At 39.7% G+C, this 22,513-nt stretch overlaps 1 pseudogene; it reads right to left on the bottom strand.

The window, feature by feature from the left end:
* Positions 1 to 14,043: 14,043 nt before the first annotated feature.
* On the bottom strand, positions 14,044 to 15,007 carry LOC127189658 (non-structural maintenance of chromosomes element 1 homolog; annotated as a pseudogene).
* Positions 15,008 to 22,513: the final 7,506 nt, after the last annotated feature.

Genomic DNA, 22,513 nt, shown 5'->3' with positions numbered 1-22,513 from the left:
CTCTTGGGGGCAAGGAAACCACAATAGTAAGATGCTGGAAAGTAATCCAATTTTAATTCTTTCCTTGTACTATATTATAGTTCAATCTCCTCATCAGGAAAGGAGAAACTTTACACTGACAAAGCAGAAACAGAGCAGGATGAACAAATGAAGTAGGAATAATCACGAACTAAGTGAGAACAGCAAGAACTACAAAAGGAGAGAATGCAGATGTTGACTTGCTCAAAAAGCCTCAGGGAAAAGGAAATTTACTGAGATGATGACTTTAGTTGTGCTAGCTAGTGGGTATTTAAATAAAAGGTGGAAGGACACAGAGGGCTGCTTGTCTTGTCAGTGTTTCTTGAAAAGGAGCCTACAGCCAAAGAAGCCAGGGAGAAACTTCACAATAGACTGTCATCTTAGAGAGTCGCAGTGGTTATCAGCAAGCTTTGAGAAATCATTGAAATTAAAGACTATAGCAATAAACCTCTTTAAAATGCATCACTCAAGTTGTCTAAACTTGTTTTGACCACAGAGCCCACTTTTCTTATGTTATCTAGTAACAGAAAATGCACTTAACATTTTATAGAAACTACTTTGAGACCTAGTGGCCTATATTGATCAGAACCTTTATGAATTAGGACAGGAAGAAGAGGAATAAGCACACCAGTCAAGGGAGAGTGGCATGCAAGCAATCACAAAGGAAAACTATGAGATCTGACAGCTAGAATGTCAGAGCAAAAACTGATTTTCATCATAAGTATTTTAAATATTGTAAAGACGTTTTAAAAACTGACGTCTGCTTCCTAACAATTCACTAATGGTCAATAGGGCAAAAAGTATATAATCAGCTGGTACCAACTAACTTCTAATTTTCATTCTAGATCATAGAAGTTTAAAAATATTTAAGAATTTAAATTTATTTTTTGAGGTACCACCAATTACATTTATGTGGAGAAATATTCTAAAAGTTAACATGGATTATTTGTAGAGATATAATCATAACAACTAAACGCTTTCCCTGAGTAACAGTTTGGCACATGCTTCTGAAGGCCTGTTAGTGTCTGGAAGGACAGACAACATGTATATGGTTGCTACCTCTAGCATGTTCAAAGGAAAATAGCTAAGCCTAAGGAAACAACAGCTGTCAGGAAGATGGCACCACAACGCTCCTTTAGGCCATATGCTCCCTTCATATGCTACTCTGAAAGTGAGCCAACAAAACAGACTCTGAGATGCTGCAGTATTTGGAATCTGAGTCACGGAATTCCCACGGGGGTAAGAAACAGTTCCAACTGGCAGTCTGCTGCCAGGGAATTCTTAGTTACCAAGACTACAACTCATCAATCATATGACACTGACTGAAATCCCTTGAAACAAAGAAAAATACAACAAAAAGTAACAAGTGGTAGTTGAATGCATGCACGTGCACATGCATGCACAAGCCCCCAACCCATTTCTCACAAGCCAGAAGAAACAAATTCCGAAGTAGCACCTTTGGCACTTGTCTGGAATTTACTTAGGCTTGTTTAAAATATGCATCAGATTATTATTCCATGAATATAACAGACAGCCTCCTCCAATAATTTCATAAAATGTGAAAGAAAATACACCAAAGTTTTACTTTGTAAGCATCACTGCATTTACTATTTTTCCTAAACAAATACTTTGTGATGAGTACAGAAGTAAAACAGCCCATACCGCTGCAATCAAAACCATGACACAGCTCAATGCTCCATTTCTTAGGTAAAAGTCACATGTCACCACTGGAGCCACCCCAGCAGTACGCAGATGGGACGACTGTGTTTGGGAGACAGGTGTAAACTGCTGAGTGCACCAGCTGGAACTCAGAGCTACAAAGACAGCTGCCACTCTAATTCTGCAAATGCTGGGGATCTTAACTGAATGCCACATCATGAATAAATACTAAATTCCCAAAGAGCCTTCTAAAAGACGTGTGGTGTGCGCGAACACACACACACGGCGCACCTTGTGACTCCCTCTCTGTCCACCACGGAAAGCAAATCGGTCCAAGCACATGCAAAGAGTCACCACATTTCTCTGAACCTATAAGATGGCATGTATTAAGACTTTGGGAAGGTCTTTTGAAGAGGGGTTTTTTGTTTTGTTTTGTTTTGCTCCCCCACCCAAATAAATCTCTATGTGCAGTCTAGAAAAATAAATAAATAGTAACTATCTCTAAGCTAAGTGACATAGGTCTCTAAGCCCAGCTACACAGGGGGTTAATGCATGAGGATCTCAGGTTCAAGGCCAGCCTGGGTAACTTACTGGAAGCTTGTTTCAAATTTCTGAAAAGTAAAAACGAGGTCTGGGAAAAGGGCTCGGTGACAGCATACGTATAAGCATGTATGAGGCCTTATGTTTAGCCCTTAGGAGCCCAGCCCCTCCCCCAAGGGAAAAAGAACCACCTGAAATGATGAGACAGGAGGCTAGTTCAAATTGGCAATGCCTCACAAGTAGTGCGATGAGTTGTTCCTTCTGTTTCACTTTTCCCAACGTACAACACTAGACTATTTAGTAACAGCTGTCTTAGTTAGGGTTACTATTGCGGTGATGAAACATCATGACCCAAGCAACTTGGGGAGGAAAGAGTTTATATGTCTTATATTTCCATATCACTGTTTATCATTAAAGGAAGTCAGGCCAGGCACTCACACAGGACAGGAACCTGGAGGCAGGAGCTGATGCCGAGGCCACGGAGAGGTGCTGCCTACGGGTTTGCGCCCCATGGCTTGCTCAGCTTGCTTTCTCATGGAAGCCATGGCCACCAGGCCGGGACAGGCCAACCCATTAATCATAAGTTGGTCTGCAGCTAATCTTATAGAGGAATTTGGATTTTCCTCCTCTCTGATGATCCCAGTCTGTGTCTAGCAGACATAGATTTAAGACAGCACAGCATTCTACTGCTCATGGATATTAAAATGGAAAGAAACGGCTGAAGATTCAAATTATCCTCCCATATCTCTACCACCCTAATAGTTGAACTGGGTTGACAACCTTTTCTCTCAAATTAAGGTATCATTGGAGTAAAGTCTGATATTCATGTAAATAGCCAGAAATAATTTTATTCAAAGGTGAAAATTCATGATATTATGTGACAACTAAGGTAAAATGTTAACAAGTGGCAAGCTGAGTTTTTGAAGAATACCAGTTTATCGTCAAATGAAACCAAACTTTGTCTTGAGGATTTTTCCCCCTTTTTGGTTTTTTGAGACAGGGTTTCTCTGGGTAGCCTTGGCTGTCATGAAACTCACTCTGTAGACCAGGCTGGACTCAAACCCAAAGATCCGCCTGCCTCTGCCTCCTGAGTGCTGGGATTAAAAGTGTGCGCCACCACTGCCCAGTATGTAGGGATGATTCTTGAATGGTAGACTTGAAAGGAATATACAAAGTATAAAAATGTAAAACTTGATATCTAGCAATGAGGGCATTGGTACCTAACACTAGCAAAAGAGTGTTGTAGAGTCTTCACCATCAGGGAAGTGAAACATGTTACAGAACAGTAAAAGGCTATACTTAGAGATTTGTATTTAGAATATATAATGAATCCTCCTGATTCAATGATGAAAATACAACCCGGTTTTTAAAAGATGAACTAAGAATAAGAATTAACAATTTCCAGGTGATGGAAACCAGCTGGACCGGGAACCAAAGCTCGACATAAGAAATAAAAAGCAAATCTTCCATGAAATATTTTGAAATTCCTTGATTGGCTAAAATAAAAATGAAAGACTAAAAAAAGCATTGGTAATGTTAATGTAAAACCTTCAAACACATCTGGTAGGAATGTACAGTGGTACAAAGGGGTTCAATGCCTTAGAAAAATCTAGCAGTTTCTCAAAAGGCTAACCTAGGGAATTAGCATACGACACAGCTATTCCATGACCAGGTATTATACTGGAGACATGAAAACATGCCTACACAAAAATGTATATAAAATTTCCACAGCTTATTATTACTGGCAAAAAAGGAAACAACTCAATGTCTATCAACAGCTAAATAAAACTGGACACACCTACACAATAGACTAACAACAAAAATGAATACAAGCTCCAACATGGGTATACTTGGAAAACATTACTCCCATGTGAAATAAGCTGGATGCATGCACACAAATCACACATTTTAAACTTGTTAATATAGAACGTCTAAAATAATTTTGTAGAGACAAAAATAGATTAGTGGCTGCCTACAATTAATGTGGGTAGGAATATCAGGAAAAACAGCTGAAAATATAAGGTTTCTTTCGGAGGTAATCATATTATTCCAAAATCGACTGTATGATGGTTGCACAATTCTGTTGATACACTCAAAACCAATGAGTTGTCTACTTCCAGAAAATGAGTTGTACGTATCTCAAGAAAGCTTTTACAAGTAAGATGAAAAGGTTCCCTGCTCAAGATTTTCCACTGTAGTTAACAGCCAACAGCCATTTCTTTAGGCAAGGAAGGTAAAACTTGTGGAATACACGACCTGGATGCTGTGAGAAATTATGGGTGAATTGGTGTGGATGGGGGCGGATATAAAATAATCAGAATGCTTTCTCTAAACTCAGGAACTTAATGAAAAACAAAACAAAACAAAAAACCTTAGTGAAAAAATTGGTAAGGGCAAAATGGGAGGCACAGAGGATGTAATTCAGAGACCTAATAAATAACGGGAATGGGATTCATTTAAATAAATTCTGGTCTTAGACACGCAACGGATTATAGAGACGGAGAAACCTGGGAAACGAGCTCCACATATCCAGGAGGCCAAGAACGAACAAATTTGGGGCGGAAGGGCTTGAGATGTAGATCAACTAAGAAACAGTGAACTCTACCAAAGTGGCACAGACTGTGAATTTGATTAGCGCAACATGTCCATCCCTCATCTGGGCCAAAGAGCCATTCTACATTTCACAAAGGCCTCAAAAGAAATAGAACGCAACTCCACGGGCTGCAAAAGTATTCTCAGTCAAGTTAAAACCGCACTGGAGCATTACCTCTATCAATTCAGTTCCCTCTGTATATTAAAAAAAAAAAAAAAGCAACAGTTGCATTTAAAAACTTTCTAACAGGGAACGGGACGATGTTTCTTGTGGTAATAAAAGCTGAGGGAACCGGGCAGTACCCAAGCGCGTAAACTAAGGCAGCAAAGAAGGCCCAGATGTGTCGGGGACGGACATACCTGGAGTCACCGGAGGGGAGAGGTGATGCGAGGGCGTCCCGGGACCACATCTCCCTCGGCGAAGTCGCCCGACAGTGGATGCAACTGTACCAGCAGCTGATCTGAGGCCTCCAGGATACCTCTGGTTTCCATGGCTAACATCAACTGCACGCCCTCTTCTCAGGGGCCAGTGCGCACGCGCGCTCGGAGGCGGGGCCGTGCGTCTCGCCCCGCCCCCTGCCGCTGTGGCTCCGCTGGAGGCGCGTTCACGTGCGCCGCGCGGCAGAGCGGGGTGGGCGGTGTCTCCTCCGGGTGGGGCGGGGCGGGGCGGGGCTAGAGCTACGGGTGGCGCCAGGACCCTCCTATGGCTATGGTCTTTGCCTCTTCCGTCCAGAACGTGGTTGCCTTGGTGACAAGACGTTCCTCTTCTAGGAGCCTCAAAGCTGGATAGATAAATGCTTGGCCGCCATTTTGGGAACCTAGAATCTCTGAGACCCCGCGGTGGCTCACTTGGGCTGTAACAGGAGTCCAATCCCTTAGGATCCTGATACCTCCATTAATGACCACAAAACTAAGGCCATTCAACAGCCTCTGGTGTGTGAATGCTTTTAAATGGTAACATGTGCCCCTTTTTCCTTAGATTTGAAACCAACTACCTTGTTTTCTTGCACCACTACATACTATCTTTTCCTGTTTACAAAATGAAAGTTCATGGCCACCCAGACTCTAGCAAGTCTTGGTACCATCTTTCCAACCTCAGGTGCTTATTTTTTGTGTCATATCTTAGTGCTTCTCAAAATATTTTAAACTTAATGTGTACATTTGTTACAGTGAACTGAACTCAAATGTTTTTTTTTTTTTTTCTCTTAATACAATATCTTGGGGACATTATAAACTACATTCGTGTAATAGTGAACTTGTCAGTGGCAGCGGTTCAGGGGCCAGGGACACGGATTGCACATTGCCACTTGAGTAATAGGAGTTCTTTCTAACGACCTCTATTCAGGTGAAGTGGGGATTCTTGAATTTGCCACAGAAAAAAATAATAGGGTGAGCCTTTATGAAGCAGAGTTGGAGTTTACTAGTGATTTTAATGTAAGCTACAGGGGTTAATATAAAGTATAGATGCACTCAATGACAGTGTAAAGGGATTTTCCTCTTTACATAGTCACATACATGATTGTGGTGACAGCTGAGGTTACATAGAAAGCTATGCTAAGTAAGTTGAGTGAAATCAGGAAGCTCCTGATGTTCATTGGGTCTGATTACAGCTAATAACATAAAAAGACTGTTTTGAAAAAATATGTTTATAGCCTTGTTTGGAGAGTCCCAGAAGTTTTCAGGTTTGGGGAAGGAGTGGGGTCATAAATACTCAGGCCTTGAGCATGGCTTGTAGATATTTTAGCTCTCTTATTCAAAACGCTTCTCCATAAAATATTGTCTCTCCGTAGGCAAACTTCACAGGAAAATTTAACTATACTGGGATTCTTAACTTGCTGAGTTATGTCACCTCAAGAGAAAACACGGCTACAACTCTTTCAGCTTCTCCACACATGTGAAGGTTTATACTGTGGGTTACTAAGTGTACACCAGCATTATAGGTAAAAACAATGTGCGCATCTTAATTACAAAACACTTCCGTATGGGGATGGGGAGGTGGATCAGCAGAATTCTGGACTCTCAGCTGGTAGAACTTCAACCAGACTCTGGAGTGAAAGGCTTCTTTCCCTTACTCTGCCCCTTTAGTTTCGCCTCTCTAAGATGTCTCAAACTTAAGTGATAAGTGTGTTTTGACAGTGCTTCAGATCCATTGATTTTATTTTTTCTCTCACTTCTCCAGCCTCTTCCTTTCTTGAGACAAAACAGTGTTGAATTTTGGCTAGTTAATAACTTTAGAATGATCTCCACATGAACAGAAGAGTTGCATGCCTCTCACTTTAAATTGAAAGCTAGAATGACTAAGGCAGGCATGCCAAAAAGCCAAGGCAGGCTGAAAGCTAGGCCTCAAAGACCGACCAACCAAATCATAAATGAAAAGTTCTTAAAGGAAATTAAAATGCTAAGAGAAGATAGAGATAAAAAGAAACAACCGATTAATGCTGATGTGGAGGAAATCTCGGCGGTCTGGATTGAAAACCAAGCCAGTCACACTCTCTTCAGTTCTCTGGGGCAGAGGGAGGGAATGAAGGCACAGAAGCAGCGTTGGAAGCTGAAATAGGATGGGTCATGATGTTGAAAGGAAGAAGCTGTTTCCATAGCATTGCAAGGCAAGGAAAAGCTGCAAATACCAAGAAAGCAGCTCCAGGGAGTCCCCTGCAAGATCTAAGATCCTGAAGGTGGTCATACTAAGCCTGGACACGGGATCGAGGCACTTTAATTCCCTGGCAAAACTGCAGTGATGAGTAGCTGCATCTTAGGGATGAGCAAAGAAAGTGCTTTTATAGGATGAGATCTACTCCTGGAAAAGATGCTAACCGTAGTATTCATGGGTCAACAGAGGATTTAGGATACCTAAGTGTGCTTGATAAAGTTGTAACAAGGTTTGAAAGAATCAACTCCAACTTTGGGAGAGGCTCTGCTAGGGCTAAAAGGTTATCAAATAGCACCACATGAACTCGTTTGTGAAAGGACAGTACAGGAAACACTGTCCTAAGAAATTGCCCCAGCCACTTTAAAGCTTTAGGAGCCCCCATTCTGAACCAATCGGCAGCCATTAGCGTTGAGGAGAGAACTCTGAAGGGTCAGATGGTTACTAGCAATTTATTACCAATGAAGTGTTGTCATTTTATTTTAATTATGTATTTCTGCCTATTTCTGAGTACAAATTTGTGCATTTGAGTGTAGGTGCCTGCAGAGGCAAGAGGAGGGTGTCGCGTTCCCTTGCACAGGAGTGACAGGTATTTGTCAGCTTCCACTATGGCTACTAATTGTGAAGAACCAGTCATGAGGAACTAAACCCAGATCTTCTAGAAGCACAGCAAGCGCTCCCCCCCCCCCCCCCGACCTCGGTTTTTCGAGACAGGGTTTCTCTGTGTAACCTTGGCTGTCCTGGACTCACTTTGTAGACCAGGCTGGCCTTGAACTCACAGCCATCTACCTGCCTCTGCCTCCCGAGTGCTGGGATTAAAGGCGTGCGCCACCACGCCTGGCACAGCAAGCACTCTTAACTGCTGAGCCACCTCTCTGGTCCCCTGAAAGAAGTATTTTGTAATTAAGGTTTGCGTGCTGTTTTTAGATGCCATGCTGTGATACACTTAATAAGCTACTGTATAGTCGGGTAAAACTTTAATATGTATTGAGAAATGAGAAAGCTGTGACTCCCGTTTGACATTTGACTTACTGAGGTGGTCCTGAACTAAACATGAAGTACGTACAAGGTATGTTGTATCTGTGGAATCATCTCTTTGTTTCTTTTCTTCCACGAGTAGATTTGTGGCTGCATTCGTAGGTTTGGAGAACCAAACTGGCACTCGCCAGGACGTGTGACTGAGGTCCTTGCTTATGTTCCAACCATCTCCTAAAAGCAGTGGACACTTTTTCAGTGTAGCATTCATCTCAGGCCCGGGAGCCTTTAACTCAGGGCCCATCCATTACTCTTGTTAAAACCTTGCATATACCCTGAACTCTCATTACCCTCGCTCTTCGTTCTTGTTTTAAGTCTGGACACATTCCAGGTTGCCATGGGGGAGTCCTCAAGGTAGCTCCTCAGAGGGCTAAGGACAGTTCAACAAAGCTGATTCAAGCAAGGGAGCTCTGACGCCAAGCTGTTGGTGTGAGAGCACCTGTGTTTCCTTGTGTGGACGATATTCTGCCACTTTTATATCTCCAACGCCCTTAAATAGCTCACGAACTGACTTATTTGGATCTTAACCTAAAATTATAAATAGAAATTATTTTTCCTCTAGCTTGGATACAGTAAATGAGGGCTCAGCGGAGCCTTTGGGCTTTCAGAACATAATGGGATTATAATTTTTTTTTTGTTAATAGCAAAAAAGATTATCACGACTTTCTTTAAAAAGAGAAAACACTTTTAGATGTAAGTTGTAGTTTACTGAAAGCATATGGAAAAAAGCTCTGAGGTAGCAGTGATATGCAAATTCAAGGTACAATCTGTATTTCTTTGTCTTCATAGTTTGAGAGATTATGAGGAAATGTGCTCCTGGTCCACCCACAGGCTCCCCTGTTTGTGGGGGAAGACAAGCTCCATCACTGCCGTCACTGCCAAGAAGTCCGAGGACAAAGTGATCAAGAGGAGGCATTCCATAGTTTGGTAGCCTTGACCGAAACACCAGCATCACCATCCATTGCTCATGTGATTTGTAGGTGGCTTAATTTCTTTGGTCCCAGGCTCCATGTCTTATAAAATGGAGCTAATAAGGTAATTTAACCCACAGGGGTTAAGTAGATTGAATTAAATTAAGTAATCCTAAATCATCTAGCATAGTAACTGGAAACATTTAAATGCTTATCAAAGGTGAATTCCTGGTGTGTGTGTGTGTGTGAGTGTGTCGCTCTGTGTGTGTGTGTGTGTGTTTAAGAGGCTTTAAAATGCTCTTCATTCTTAGGAGCACTCACTGTGACACAGCATAACTAACCTGATTTTATTGAAGTACCTGCTATATAGTACAAAGCTGTGAGCTACTATTTGTGTATCCAATAGCCAACCAACAGTCACTAAAACCATGTTTCTTATTACCAGTGACAACACTGGTTGTTTGGCTAAAAGGTCAAATAAAATAAAATTATTTTCAAGGGACTTACCAAAATGTTAACTTGGGAGGTGAGCAAGGACATTGATCGTTACAGGAAAGCAATAATAGGATACAAAATATTTTGAGAAAATGAAAGATGGCTGTAGTCCAGCTATAAAAGGTAAGTAGAATTAGTGGGATGAAGAAGTGACAAAAGATATACTCCAGGTAAGACTTCATTCTTATAATATTTAGGCAAGATAGAGGCATGCGCTTTTATGTACTTCATTTAATGATAACCCCCATGAGTTTTATGTTGCTAATCTAATTTAAATACTGGAGTCTGAGTTTTGGAAAAGTCAAACAAATGAAGTCTGGGATTGAGGCGCCACACCTGTATGTCTTCACAGTTCATCTTTGATGATGAAAATATGGGACAGATGTGCCAGCCAAAGAAAATGTAGAGATAGCTCTAATCTTGATTCAGGTTTTGTGTGATGGTAGAGTGGCAATGCCTAGGTTTAGTTCTTAGCCGAGTGGCATAGGATGTGGAAAAGTAATGCAGATATGCAGTGCCAGGAATAGTGGGATAAAGGTTAAAAAGACTGAGAGGGCATGAAGGGCATTAGGAAACTGAGTTTCTCAGGCAGGGAGGTACAACTAGTTGGAATGGAATGTGACTGGACTGGGCGGGAATAGGGAGAATCAAGAGGAGAAAATGGAGATGGGTCCAGACTTCAAGTTCAGTGTCCACACGAAGTCTGAAGTAACATAAAAGACACACGTGAACAAATATGTACAGAATCAAGTAAGTTAGAAAGAAGAGGCGCCATCTTGAGAAGGAAGATAACGAAATCAATTTGAGATGTGTCCGAAGGGCTTGTGGGATATTCAGGTACATAAAAGCAGCTAGAAATACAGATAATAACTGAAATCGTGAGGCTGGAAAAGATTCATAAGGTTTAGGTGAAAAGACAACCAGGGCAAGACATGCATCAGAAAAAGGAAGAGATGATGGGATGGTTTCCTGGTTTGCTGACGTTTACCTGATTTCTTTATGTGACAGATCATGACATGCTGAAATTATTTACTTTTTGAGACAGGTTCTTGCATATTACACTGCCTGATCCCAACTCACTGTGTGGCTAGCGATGACCTTGAACTGACCCTCTTATTACAGGCATGCACTACCACACTCGGTTAATGGGGTCCTGAGGATCAAGTCCAGGGTTCTGTGCGTACTAGGTGAGCATGCTACCCACTGAGCTACATCCCTGATAGACATAAAGGATCATGGGATAGGTGGAAATTTAGGTTGTCGCGTTATGTTGACAGGCATGTGTGCTGTGTGACTCAGATATGATGACGTTAAATGACTGGGAGTTAACATCTTTCAAACGAAAGCGTCTCATGTCCCACAGACACACACGCGACTGAAATAAACCATGATTAGCACATTCACAGCTTCGACCTAGTTGGTTTTACGCTTTCTTGTAAGATATATTTTATAGTTCTAAACTTTTTACAGTAATTCTTGATGGGGAGTGTTCCTGGGTTTAAAAACATAGTTTTCTGATTTCGTTATGAAGTTTAAATTTTTCTCCAGGACTGGTGGCACATGCCTTTAATGCCAGAAATCGAGAGGTTGAGGCAGGCAGATCTCTGGAATTTGAAATCCATCTGGTCTATACAGAGAATTTTAGACTAGCCAGGGCTCATAGTGAGGGAAAAAAAAAAAAAAAAAAAAAAAAGAATTAAAACATTTCTTGGATAGCTCTTAAATTTCACTGTCATTTGCCATGAATAACTTCACATATTAAAGTTTTAATTTTTAGAGGTTTCTTTTTGTTGTTTTTATGACAGGCTATGGTTCTACTGGTCTTGAATGCTCAGTAGTCTGCTTGTGTCAGCCTCTCAGGTGCTGGGGTTACAAGTGTGAGGCACACACATCTCAATTTTTAAGGGTATTTATTATTTTAGTGCTATCATTACTGGAAATTGAAATTTAAGAGATATAGTTGTTCAGAAAGAGAAGACAGAACTATTTGTAGACTGAAAGCTATTATTTATTTACTTGTTTATTTAAGAGTGTCTCACTATGCAGCTCTGGTTGGCCTAGAATTCACTGTGTAGACTGGCTGGCCTCATACTCACAGAGACACATTTGCCTCTGCTTTCTACATGCTGGCTTTAAGGTTGTGTGCTACCGTGCCTGGCCAGTGTTGTTTCACTTTTAAACTGGGATGCATTTAATTAAAAACTGTGAAGGTGATTTCACTGAAACTTCAAATTTTAACAGTACATTATTTTTGTAAATATCTACATATTTGTAATTTATGTTTATAAAAATTAAGTTACATCTGAATTACAGAGAGACTCTCTTATTTTGTCATGTACAATTGTGAGTTGATTATGCAGATTTCTGTCTTTATCCCAGCATCAGAGACTGAGACTAAAATGTCAGTCAGCTACTTCTGTTGACAGGGATACAAAGAACATGCCTTGTTATTAATAATAATTTCTAAAGTTAGAACTACAGTAACTGGAAGTAGCTACCCTTTCCTTGGTATCTGCCTTCTGAATTCTGATTATTAATGTGCTAGCCACTAGAATTCTATAAACATTATCTTAACTTTTCCTTAAGATCTATCTTTATTTGCCTAGAAAAGCCCACATTAGTTTAAATTACTTCTTTTACTTTATATGCTGATGTTGTCTTCAGGATAATACAGACATTAAAAGTTAGAGGTTATTCATATAGTTATTTAGAGGAAGTAAAGCCACACTTAGTAAATACATTTTATACATAAAATACAAGTTCTACCATTTCTGTCAGTTTTGAAATTTAGCTTGTCTGCAACAAAATTTAAAATACCTTTCCTAGGAGAAATTTTATCTCTGGAATTCTGCATATCAGCTGTCTCACCTCAGTGTATAGCAAAGATATGCTTAAAACATCTGTCAGCCATGTCCCTTGGATGGGGATGCCTGGTGGCACTCAGAGGAAGGATAATAGATCACCAAGAAGAGACTCGATACCCTATGAGCATATACAGGGGGAGGAGGTCCTCCTCAGTCACAGACATAGGGGAGGGGAATAGGGGGGGGGGAAGCGGGAGGGAGGGAGGAATGGGAGGATACAAGGGATGGATTAACAACTGAGATGTAATATGAATAAATTAATTAAAAAAACCATCTGTCAGCAAAACCCACAAACATTTCTTCAGAAGAGAATGGGTTAAAGTGGATCTTTTCTAAAAGGACGCCTCTGGGGTGTCCCATACAGAGACATCCAACTTGTATTAAGTTAAAAAAAGAAAAAGAGCAATTTGTGTAGTATGTTTAGATCTAGGTAAAGCTGGAGATAAGCCTGTGTGCGCCTGCTGTGTGTTTATTTCTGAAGGGTAAATAAGAAACTGTGGTGGAATTTAGCCTCAAGAGGTAAGCGGGCCTTGCTGAGAAGGGAGACATGGACTTTATTCCTTCTTATATTACTAACAATTTTAACTAAAACTTTGCAACCATTAAATCGTAAAATTGCAAACAAGGATTAGCAAAAATACACTAAAAATGCCCCCAGGCTATTAACTGATTTATCTTCTGTGCCATTGGCTTTAAGCAGAGCTGTGTTTCCAGTGTGACTTTATACCCACAGTGTGACTATAAGATTGGAAAAATCTTAGCTTTGCTGAGCAAGGAAATAATGGAAGCATCGATTTTTTCACAGGAAGAAGGATTCTATATTTTTGGTGCTACATTTTAATGTTGAAAATTAATATAAATTATTAGTATACCAGTAAGTTGGGGCCTAGATGATCAAGCTTGCTTAGACCCTGGATCAGTGTAGTGTTATACCCACAGGTCCTCCTCTGTACTCCTTACAATTGTTTTACTGAAAAATGAGAACAAGTCTCAAGTTTATTAGTTTTCATATGTTGTATATAATATCCTGATATCTAGCATATATATATATATATAAAATGGATATTGTTGTATGTATGTTGTCTGTAACATAAAAAAATAAGATACATGGGAGTCTTGTTTTGTTAAACCAAAAATGACTAAATGTTACTGAAGTTTTCATATGCAGCTTGTCTTTAGCATTATAATTTAAAATATAACAATTTAAAATACAAAATATAACACTTGTAATTAATTTGTGCTAAGTTTTTGTTTTATTGGAGTTTCTTTTTAGTGTCTTAATTTGAATAAAAATCAAAGCATAGAAAATAATATTGGAATAATTATTTTAACTAACTTTACTTATTTATTTATTTATCATCAGGAAACATTTACTAAAAGCATGTTAAGAGCAAATATCAACAAGGGCGGCGGTTCATGTGTCATGTGCACGGCAGGCCGGGCCATGGTCTGAGTGGCCTTGAGGGTCAGCCCACCAACAGCAGGAGCCATATAGGGCGCAGCTAAATGCAGCTGGGTCCACAAGAACTTTCTGCTCAGCTTGGAGATGCCAGCCTCCCTCTCATTCTCAGGGTGGAAGACTTCTGGTATGTCATGGGACCAGTAGTCATTACAGTGGGGACAGCGTGGTTTTGCAGCTTTGACCCTGCATGTGGAGGCTGTGGCAGCTGTTGCACATCTTCATGGCATCCGTGTAGGACTCTCGGAAGAACTGCTCTATCTCTAGGATGGCCCTGGCCATGCAGGGTGAACTCGCCGTCCTTCTCAATCAGCCACTTGCTCTGCGCAAACTTCTGCAGCGCCTCGCCTGCTCCACTTCCTCTCTCCTCGTTTTTTTGCCTCTGAGTCAGTCAACCAGGCTCAAAATGTTTGTAGAAGCAAAGCCAGTTTCCGAGTTAATGATCCGTTCCAAGGCCTTTCTGAACAGACCCAGCTCATTCTTTGCAAAATCCATGGCCCCTTTGGAAACCGAAGATGTATACAAGATCCACCAGTGCACCAATGACTCTCCCGTCTGTGACTCCTTTATTTATCCCCATATACGAGGACTCCACAACACTGTTGCCGTCCTCCAGCTTGTCTCAGTCATGGATCTGGTCACAGCGGTTCTGCAGGTGCCTAACCTCCCACTCCTCCAGCACACTGAGACTCGGGGGATGGGGAGTGGGTAGGGAGGGGTGGGGCGGGTAGCTGGAGGAGGTGCCCATGGACATCCACAACGGCACCTGCTTGCCTCCTACTGCCATGCTTGTGTGAGGGAGAGCACATCCGCCAGCCACTTTAAAACTTATTAATCTGAGAACATTTCCCCCAAACTCAGGCTTTAATCGGCCTCATTTATGTGTAGTTAAAAAATTAATTTACTAATTAAAATTTGATTTTTTTAAAACTCAAGCAAACCTTTATTAATCTCAAGCTACTAGATACTTGCTTTTACATAGACGTTTGCTCCCTACTATTTAGAAGAAATCGCATATACAGTTAAAAAAGAACATGTACAAAAATGCATTTACTTATATAGATGACTGTGTATTAAGAAATAATGGATTATTTACATTTTTTTTTTTAGCTTTTACATAAGACCAGCCCACGGGCTTATGTCTTTATAAACTTTTTCTTATGGGATCATACTAATGGGAAAGAAGAACATTTTAGAAACAAAGTTTATTTCACGGTAGATATGCCTTGCTCAACACATGTAATAAAAACATTTCCATACTGTAAATATCAAATAAAAAATGATAATCTCCTAATTCTGTATAGAGGCATACACTCTGCTTTTACAGTTTACTCCCAAGTCAGCTTGTTACCATGCCACTGGTATGCCCAGCCCTGCTCTGGAAAAGGGCAGTGAGTGTGTGTGTGTGGGGACACGGGTTACATTTCGTCCTATGAAAACTCTGTTTTTTAAAGCCCCTTTTCAATAAACAAAAAGATGTAAGAAGTCTTAAAAATACTCAAATGTTGGGCTGGAGAGATGGCTCAGAGGTTAAGAGCACTGATGGTCTTCCAAAGGTCCTGAGTTCAATTCCCAGCAACCACATGATGGCTCACAATCAACTGTAATGAGATCTGGTGCCCTCTTCTGGCCTGCAGGCATAACATTATATAAGTAAATTTAAAAACAAACAACTTAAATGTCGTGAAAGCTCATCCAGGGAGAGTTTTAAATTCCTTTTTCTATGGATGCGCAGAGGGAAAAGCCTTTGTTTCCTGTGTCAGGGAAGACTAAGAACAAGAAGAGTCTGCAGTGGATTTCCTCTCTTTTTCAGGAAATGGCTTCTTCCACTCATGCGCCGCTTCCTGACTGCACCTTGAACAGGCCATCTCTCTGCATAATCTCCATTTACTGGACCAGCATTTCCTGCCTTTCTTATCAAGCATGAACTAAGTAACTGACCGGGGGTGCTTTTAAATAAATGAGCACGAGTTCTTTATTCAATATTAAAATAATGAAAATGTTAGAAAAACACTGTTAACTGTGGAAGAAATATCCGATTTTCACAGAGCTCTGGAAAACACATTTGGTTAGCGCTGATGTCTGAATTCGAACTTACTGTCTGTGGCAGACCTGATAATTTGACACTGGCCCAGTCTCCCACCTCCCCCTGTTCTACAGAGCAGCAGCCAGGGACCGGCAGAGAGAGGGCTACAGCGCTGGTTTCCACGCAACTCTGTTTCTGCTCTGATTTTCGAATTAATCATATTCATGGGATAGGAGTAAAGGCAAATTTATAAATTTTTTAATACAAGTATTTTTTTTTTAAATTCCACAGACTTTCTAAATAACATGAGTGACTTACTGATTTCTGTACAGACAAAAACCAAAACACTATTCCCTTATAACTCTGCCAGCTTGCTCTGAGACAGTGATTTTTGTCAATATTAACACTGGGTAATTGTTAATTAGATTTCATTAATCAGTTGGAATTCACTACGAACCAACAGTTTATTCACTGAGAACCTTTTCTTTAAGGTCAATTAAATAAAAACGTTAAAGCTGGCATTGTGAAGGTTTGTCTCTTCTAATAGTGGAGTTATTTTATTTTTAGCCTTTTTTTGATTAAAACTAGAAGCCAAAGATGGCAGGGCCCTTAGAAGTGATTCTGAAGAGGAAGTGCTGGGGCTACGCAGGCTGCAATCACAAACAATTAGGAAAAAATGTACCAAACACTGCATTTCTTTCTCCAGGCTGCATGGCAAATTGCATTTAATATTTCAGGCTTGTTGCATTTTAAAATAAGGTCTCAAACTAAGCAATTTTCAAGACAACTTCAATCAAGAGATATTGCTTAAATTTTTGTTATTGCGACAGAAATGAAAAGAGCGATTGCCTGTGTGATTAGCCTTTAAGATTGCTTTGGGAAGAGTTTGACAGTTCAAGTAACATGCCTATTATCATTCACGGTCTGGGTAGGATTGAATACTGCATTGACTCTCACAACAGTTTTATGTGGGTCCCTCTTTATCTGCTAATTTTATTCCACGATTTTAACATAAAAAAGGAATCCTTGTAATGTGTTAATGCATCAATAATTTACTTTTAAATCATGATTAAAAAAAACTATTCCCAGTCAATAAAAAATAAAACACACAGTGGAATAAATTGAACTCACTCGATGGCTACTATGTGCAAAGGTTTGTGCTAAACAGTTTGGCAGACAGATATATTTAGCTTAAAGAGGTTCTGGTTCAATGACTAAAATTTACAAAAAAGAAAAAGAGATGAACAAGATGAGTTAAGAAAAACTTTTAGCATTTTTGTATTTTTATGGGTTCTGTGTGTGTGTGTTTCTTATACCTTTTTTATTCCTTCTTCTTGTTTTCTGGGTGTGTGTGTGTGGGGAGAGAGAGAGAGAGAGAGAGAGAGAGAGAGAGAGAGAGAGAGAGAGAGAGAGAGAGAGAGAGAGACACAGGCAGAGATGGGGAGCAGCTGGCAGCAGCTGGGAGCAGCTGGGGAAGGGGAAGCTGTGATATTGTATGAGAAGTATTTTCAACAACTTAGCACCAATTGCCCCTCAACCGTGGTGAGTATTGCCTGCACTACCTCATTTGCTTATCAGTGCTGTATGTAAATAGTTATTAAAATTTCTGGATGCCACACAACCTGGAAAGTTCATGGCACATCCACTTCTTTTGTGTTTTTAGGTGATGATAGTTGGTTAGGGGAGTCGTGGCTCACAGAAGGATCTTTGGCCATGGGCTCCTCTGTTTAGAATGGTGGGATTATATGAATCTAAAATACAACTTTGGAAACAAATATAATATTAGCAACTGTCAGAAATGCATATCTTTTAACTGATTAATATTTTTCCATGTTAATTATTAAAATGAAATATTTATCTATAAATGTGTTTATTACATATTTATAGGGCCAGAAGAAATTTCAGCAACTTAAATGATGCATGCTTTTGTGATTAAGAAAATTACAGTGTTTTTCTTGATTGAACATAACACACACACATTAAAATTATAATTATGACCAGGTGTGATGGTGCACTCCTTTAACCCAGCATTTAGGAGGCAGAAACAGGTTGATGTCTGTGAGTCTGAGGCCAGTCTAATCTACAAACCTAGTTCTAGACCATCCAGGGCTACACTAAGACCTTCTCTCTCTCTCTCTCTCTCTCTCTCTCTCTCTCTCTCTCTCTCTCTCTCTCTCACACACACACACACACACACACGATGATTATATTGTCTTTGTAATGTCACAGAAAAACTTAAGTATATAGCATAAAAAGCTGTATGAAATATTTTAATTCTGGAAAAACATGAAAATGAAAAAAACTTGGAAAAATTTAACTGACAACTATATTAACATCATGATGATGTCTTGATGTCATTTTGAACAACCATTTTATGTCTGGTTTCTAAGCATTACCATATTCTTTTGATATATACAGTAAAGAGTAAACTATTTTCATTTATAATGGCCTTTTTGTGTATTGCTGTGGGAATAAAAAGTGGTATGGCTGCTGTGAAAAGCATGGTGGCTCTTCAAAAAAAAAAAAAAAAACAATTAATTACAACTACCGTGTGATCTAGCAATCCTCCTCTGAGTGTGTACCCCACAGAACTGAAAGCAAGGATCCAAGTTGGTATTTGTATGTATATGTTTAGCAAGAGTCACTTAAAATAACCCAAAGGTAGATGGATTGCTAAACCAAGTGTGATACATACATACAATGGATTCTTAGTCAGTTTTAAGAAGGAAGAACATTGTGATACCTACTGCAATACGGATAAACCTTAAAAGCATGTCTGGGGAAACAGTCCACTCACTAGTTTATTATTCTGATATAATCACACGTATAGGAGTTACCTATAGTAGTCAGATCTGTAAAGACCAAGTAAGACAGCGGATAATGGCAGATACCTTGGAGAGAGGAAAGCGGAGTTATTTAATGAGAACGTTTTGAGCTTTTGGGTGAAATGATTTTAAAGATGAGTGAAGATGATGGCTGTAAAGGACTGTACGCTTAATGGAATGTAAAATGGTAAGCTGTGTGTGCATTTCACCACAACCTACAAAAACAAATGGGCTAATATGGGAGCAGAGGTGTGGCTCTGTTAGCTGAGTGCTTAGCTTGCACTCAGGAGGACCTGGGTTCTGTAACCAGACAGTAGCACACGTTGACTTGTAATACTAGCACTCAGGAGGGACAGGTGGCAGGAACAGAAGCTCAAGGTCATTGTCTACCTAAGGAGTTAGAGGTCAGCCTAGGCTACTTGAAACCTTATCTCAAAACACACACACACACACACACACACACACACACACACACACACACACCATATATATTATATATAATCTGTATCAAAAATTGTTCTATGTATTTCATTGCAATGGTTTAGAAAGGGATCAGGAAGCAGGGTGCCTTTTTCCCTCCTGTGTTAGAAATAAAAAGGGGGTCTAGCATACAAAATAAGAGTCCAGTGCAATTAAAAATTGAACTCATAGAGCAGCTTGATAAAGAATCTTAAATGTCATCAAATTATATCCTGTATTAAACTGAAATTTGTGATTCAAAAATCTATACTACTTGTGTATTTGTGTGTGTGTGTGTGTGTGTGTGTGTGTGTGTGCGCGCGCGCGCGCCTTTCTTTTCCTTAGTCCCTAGGTAGTAGCAGAAGAAGATGTAATTGTGAGACTAAAATGGACTGTGAGTATTCAGTCACAACTTTAGAAGTAAAAGATGTTTACAGGAAAAGTAAGAAACTGGGGGTCCAGAGAAGTAAAGATTATTTGACTACACAATAATAGTCTACATCAGTCCCTTGATTTACAGTGTTATTTATACACTATACCATGTCACTCTTAAAAATCATATGAAACATTCAGTTCTTTCTTCCGTACCATGATATTATTTTATCAAACATAAAGTTTTTGTACAGTTGCTTGTATTTAAGGCTCTGTTTGGGGGATGGCATTTTTATATTTTCATAAGTTTCTTTTTCTCATCCCTTTGATACTAAGAGAGGTTGTATTTTCTTTACTTTTAAGAATAATAGATTTTATAAATTTGTTTTACATCTCTCCTGCCACACTCTTATCTTAAACAATATTCTCCAAATTACTGTAAGTGAAACTCAAAATAAAAGTGGCACTGTCCTTTTTACCCCAGACTAGGAACATTTTTGGTTGCAAATGACAGCAATGTTATTGCCCCAAAGGAGCTTCCTGGCTACCTAACTGGGGAGTCAAGGAGTATATCTTAAGACATCATTTGGAGACTCAGACATTACTGTCAATGATATCACTTTGTTTTCATTGCCTTATTCTTTAGACAAGCTCTTCTTGTGGCAGGCAATTGACTGCCAGACACTTGTGTCACACCCTCCTGTGTACTAGTTGTCAAGAAGGACATAAACAGAAGAGATCATGGCCTAAGTTTATATCTTAGTGGCAGGCTGTGTGTGCCCACTCCTGTGACTAGTAATCCCAAGGCTAACTCATAGAACAGAGGTAGACATTCAAACAAAGCAAAACAAAACAAAAAACAAAACAAAGAAATAAAAAATCCAAAACCCAAAACCCAAAACCCAAAAACAAATCTGAAGGAAGAGGCTCAGAAATTAGGCACAACAAAAGAAATATTTCTCTGTCCGCTGAACTGGAGTTTTCTTACTTTATAATGAAATGAAATGGCTTCTTTAGTCAGATCAATAGATCACTACTGCTCCTATCCAAGCCAACATAATATTTTGTGTCATTTAATGGACGGCACAAGTTGTTTTCCTAACATGTGAATTCCTTCTTTTATGGAACTTGCCAGGAGAAGTTAGTGGGAAGGCAGACCATATTCTCTGTTAGGGAAGCTGAAAACATCAAATGCTCTTCTTTAAGTGCTGTTAGGGTTCTGGTAGGTGGCCTATGTTTGCCCATCTTCCTGAGGCTTTCACATGTAGACAGGCTAGGAAGCGTGGAGCTAGAAACAGCTCCAGGTTGTTCTGATGGCATCCAGTACTGCTGGGGCCTGGAGCACCCATGCAGTGTGCACTGTGTCTGGGACAGTGTGAAAGGTACTGGCTACCTGTCATTCAGTTCCTTGAGGTCTCATTCTAAAAGCCAGCTTCCCAGCCTTTTTGCTAAGTCAGCTATCTAATATGACACATATAAAGTAATCTTTTCTTTCAGCCCAAACCACTGATTGGTATATGGCTAATTCTTAGTAATTATTTTGAAGAATAATTAATGTCTCCAAGTTGTTAGTGGTGGATAAATTAATGTATGATTCATCTTTTTCATGTACTTAACTGCTTCAAATTCTAGAATTTATTATTCTGTTGCTCCCTTTATGATGATGTTAAATTTTTTTTAAAACAAACATATTAATACATTTAAGAAACATTTTTCAAAAATATACAACTCTCCTGTCAACTAATTAAAGCCATTTAATATTAATACTTCTATGTCCCATAGGTAATATGTGACATCTAGTTTGAGTCTCTGTTTCAGATCTGTAAAACTATACACTTATACCTTTGCTATTAATATAAATTAGCATCTTTTTAAGTGGAAGAGGTTCAGCATAATTATGATGATTATTATAAAGTTGTGAGAATTTACTAGACTATGTGAGCTATATTATGTTTTCACACATGCAAATAAATGCACATGAGTATGTTCATAAAATACCAGGTGTAAACTATGTTCTTTCAACATTCTAATGGTGGCAGTTTAAATACTATTTTGTTGTTACTAATGGCTCAGTACCTAAAGTGCCCTTCCAAGGTAAATTAACCAGGAAATGCACCGGGTTTGACTTCACTGTTGTATGTTAATGTTCATCCTTTTTAGATTTAGCTCTCCGTTTGCTGTTCCTCGGCATTCTCTATAGAATCCCAGCTTGTTCTGCCTTTCACCTGGCTTTTAACAGTTTAACATAGATGGTTGGATCAAGACCATTGCTCCAATTGTATGAAGCTTAAAAAGCTCCCTAGTGCCCCAGTCTCCCATTGTGCCTGGCTTCCCTGAGTGCTCTGTGCATGGCATTTCACTTGTGCTTTCTGTTTTCTAAGCCCATTTGTGCCCATTCTTTCTGAAGACACTTGCTCATCTGAGATCTCAAATTGACTTCTCCCAATTTTGTGTCCTTAAATAAAGATGCACCATTAACGCTGATTGAGCCCTTGCAAAGTCCCCCATAAAGCAGGAAAGGCTGTGAGAGACTGTGCCACAGTGTTTGCAAGTACCTGTCTCAGCCGAACTGAGAGAAAGAAATGAGAAATAATTGGAAACTTAAAAATTA

This window comes from Acomys russatus, chromosome 1 (genome assembly GCF_903995435.1).
Source record: "Acomys russatus chromosome 1, mAcoRus1.1, whole genome shotgun sequence".
NCBI lineage: Eukaryota > Metazoa > Chordata > Mammalia > Rodentia > Muridae > Acomys > Acomys russatus.
Note: the sequence above shows the minus strand (reverse complement) of the source record. Positions and strands in the feature narration are given on the sequence as shown.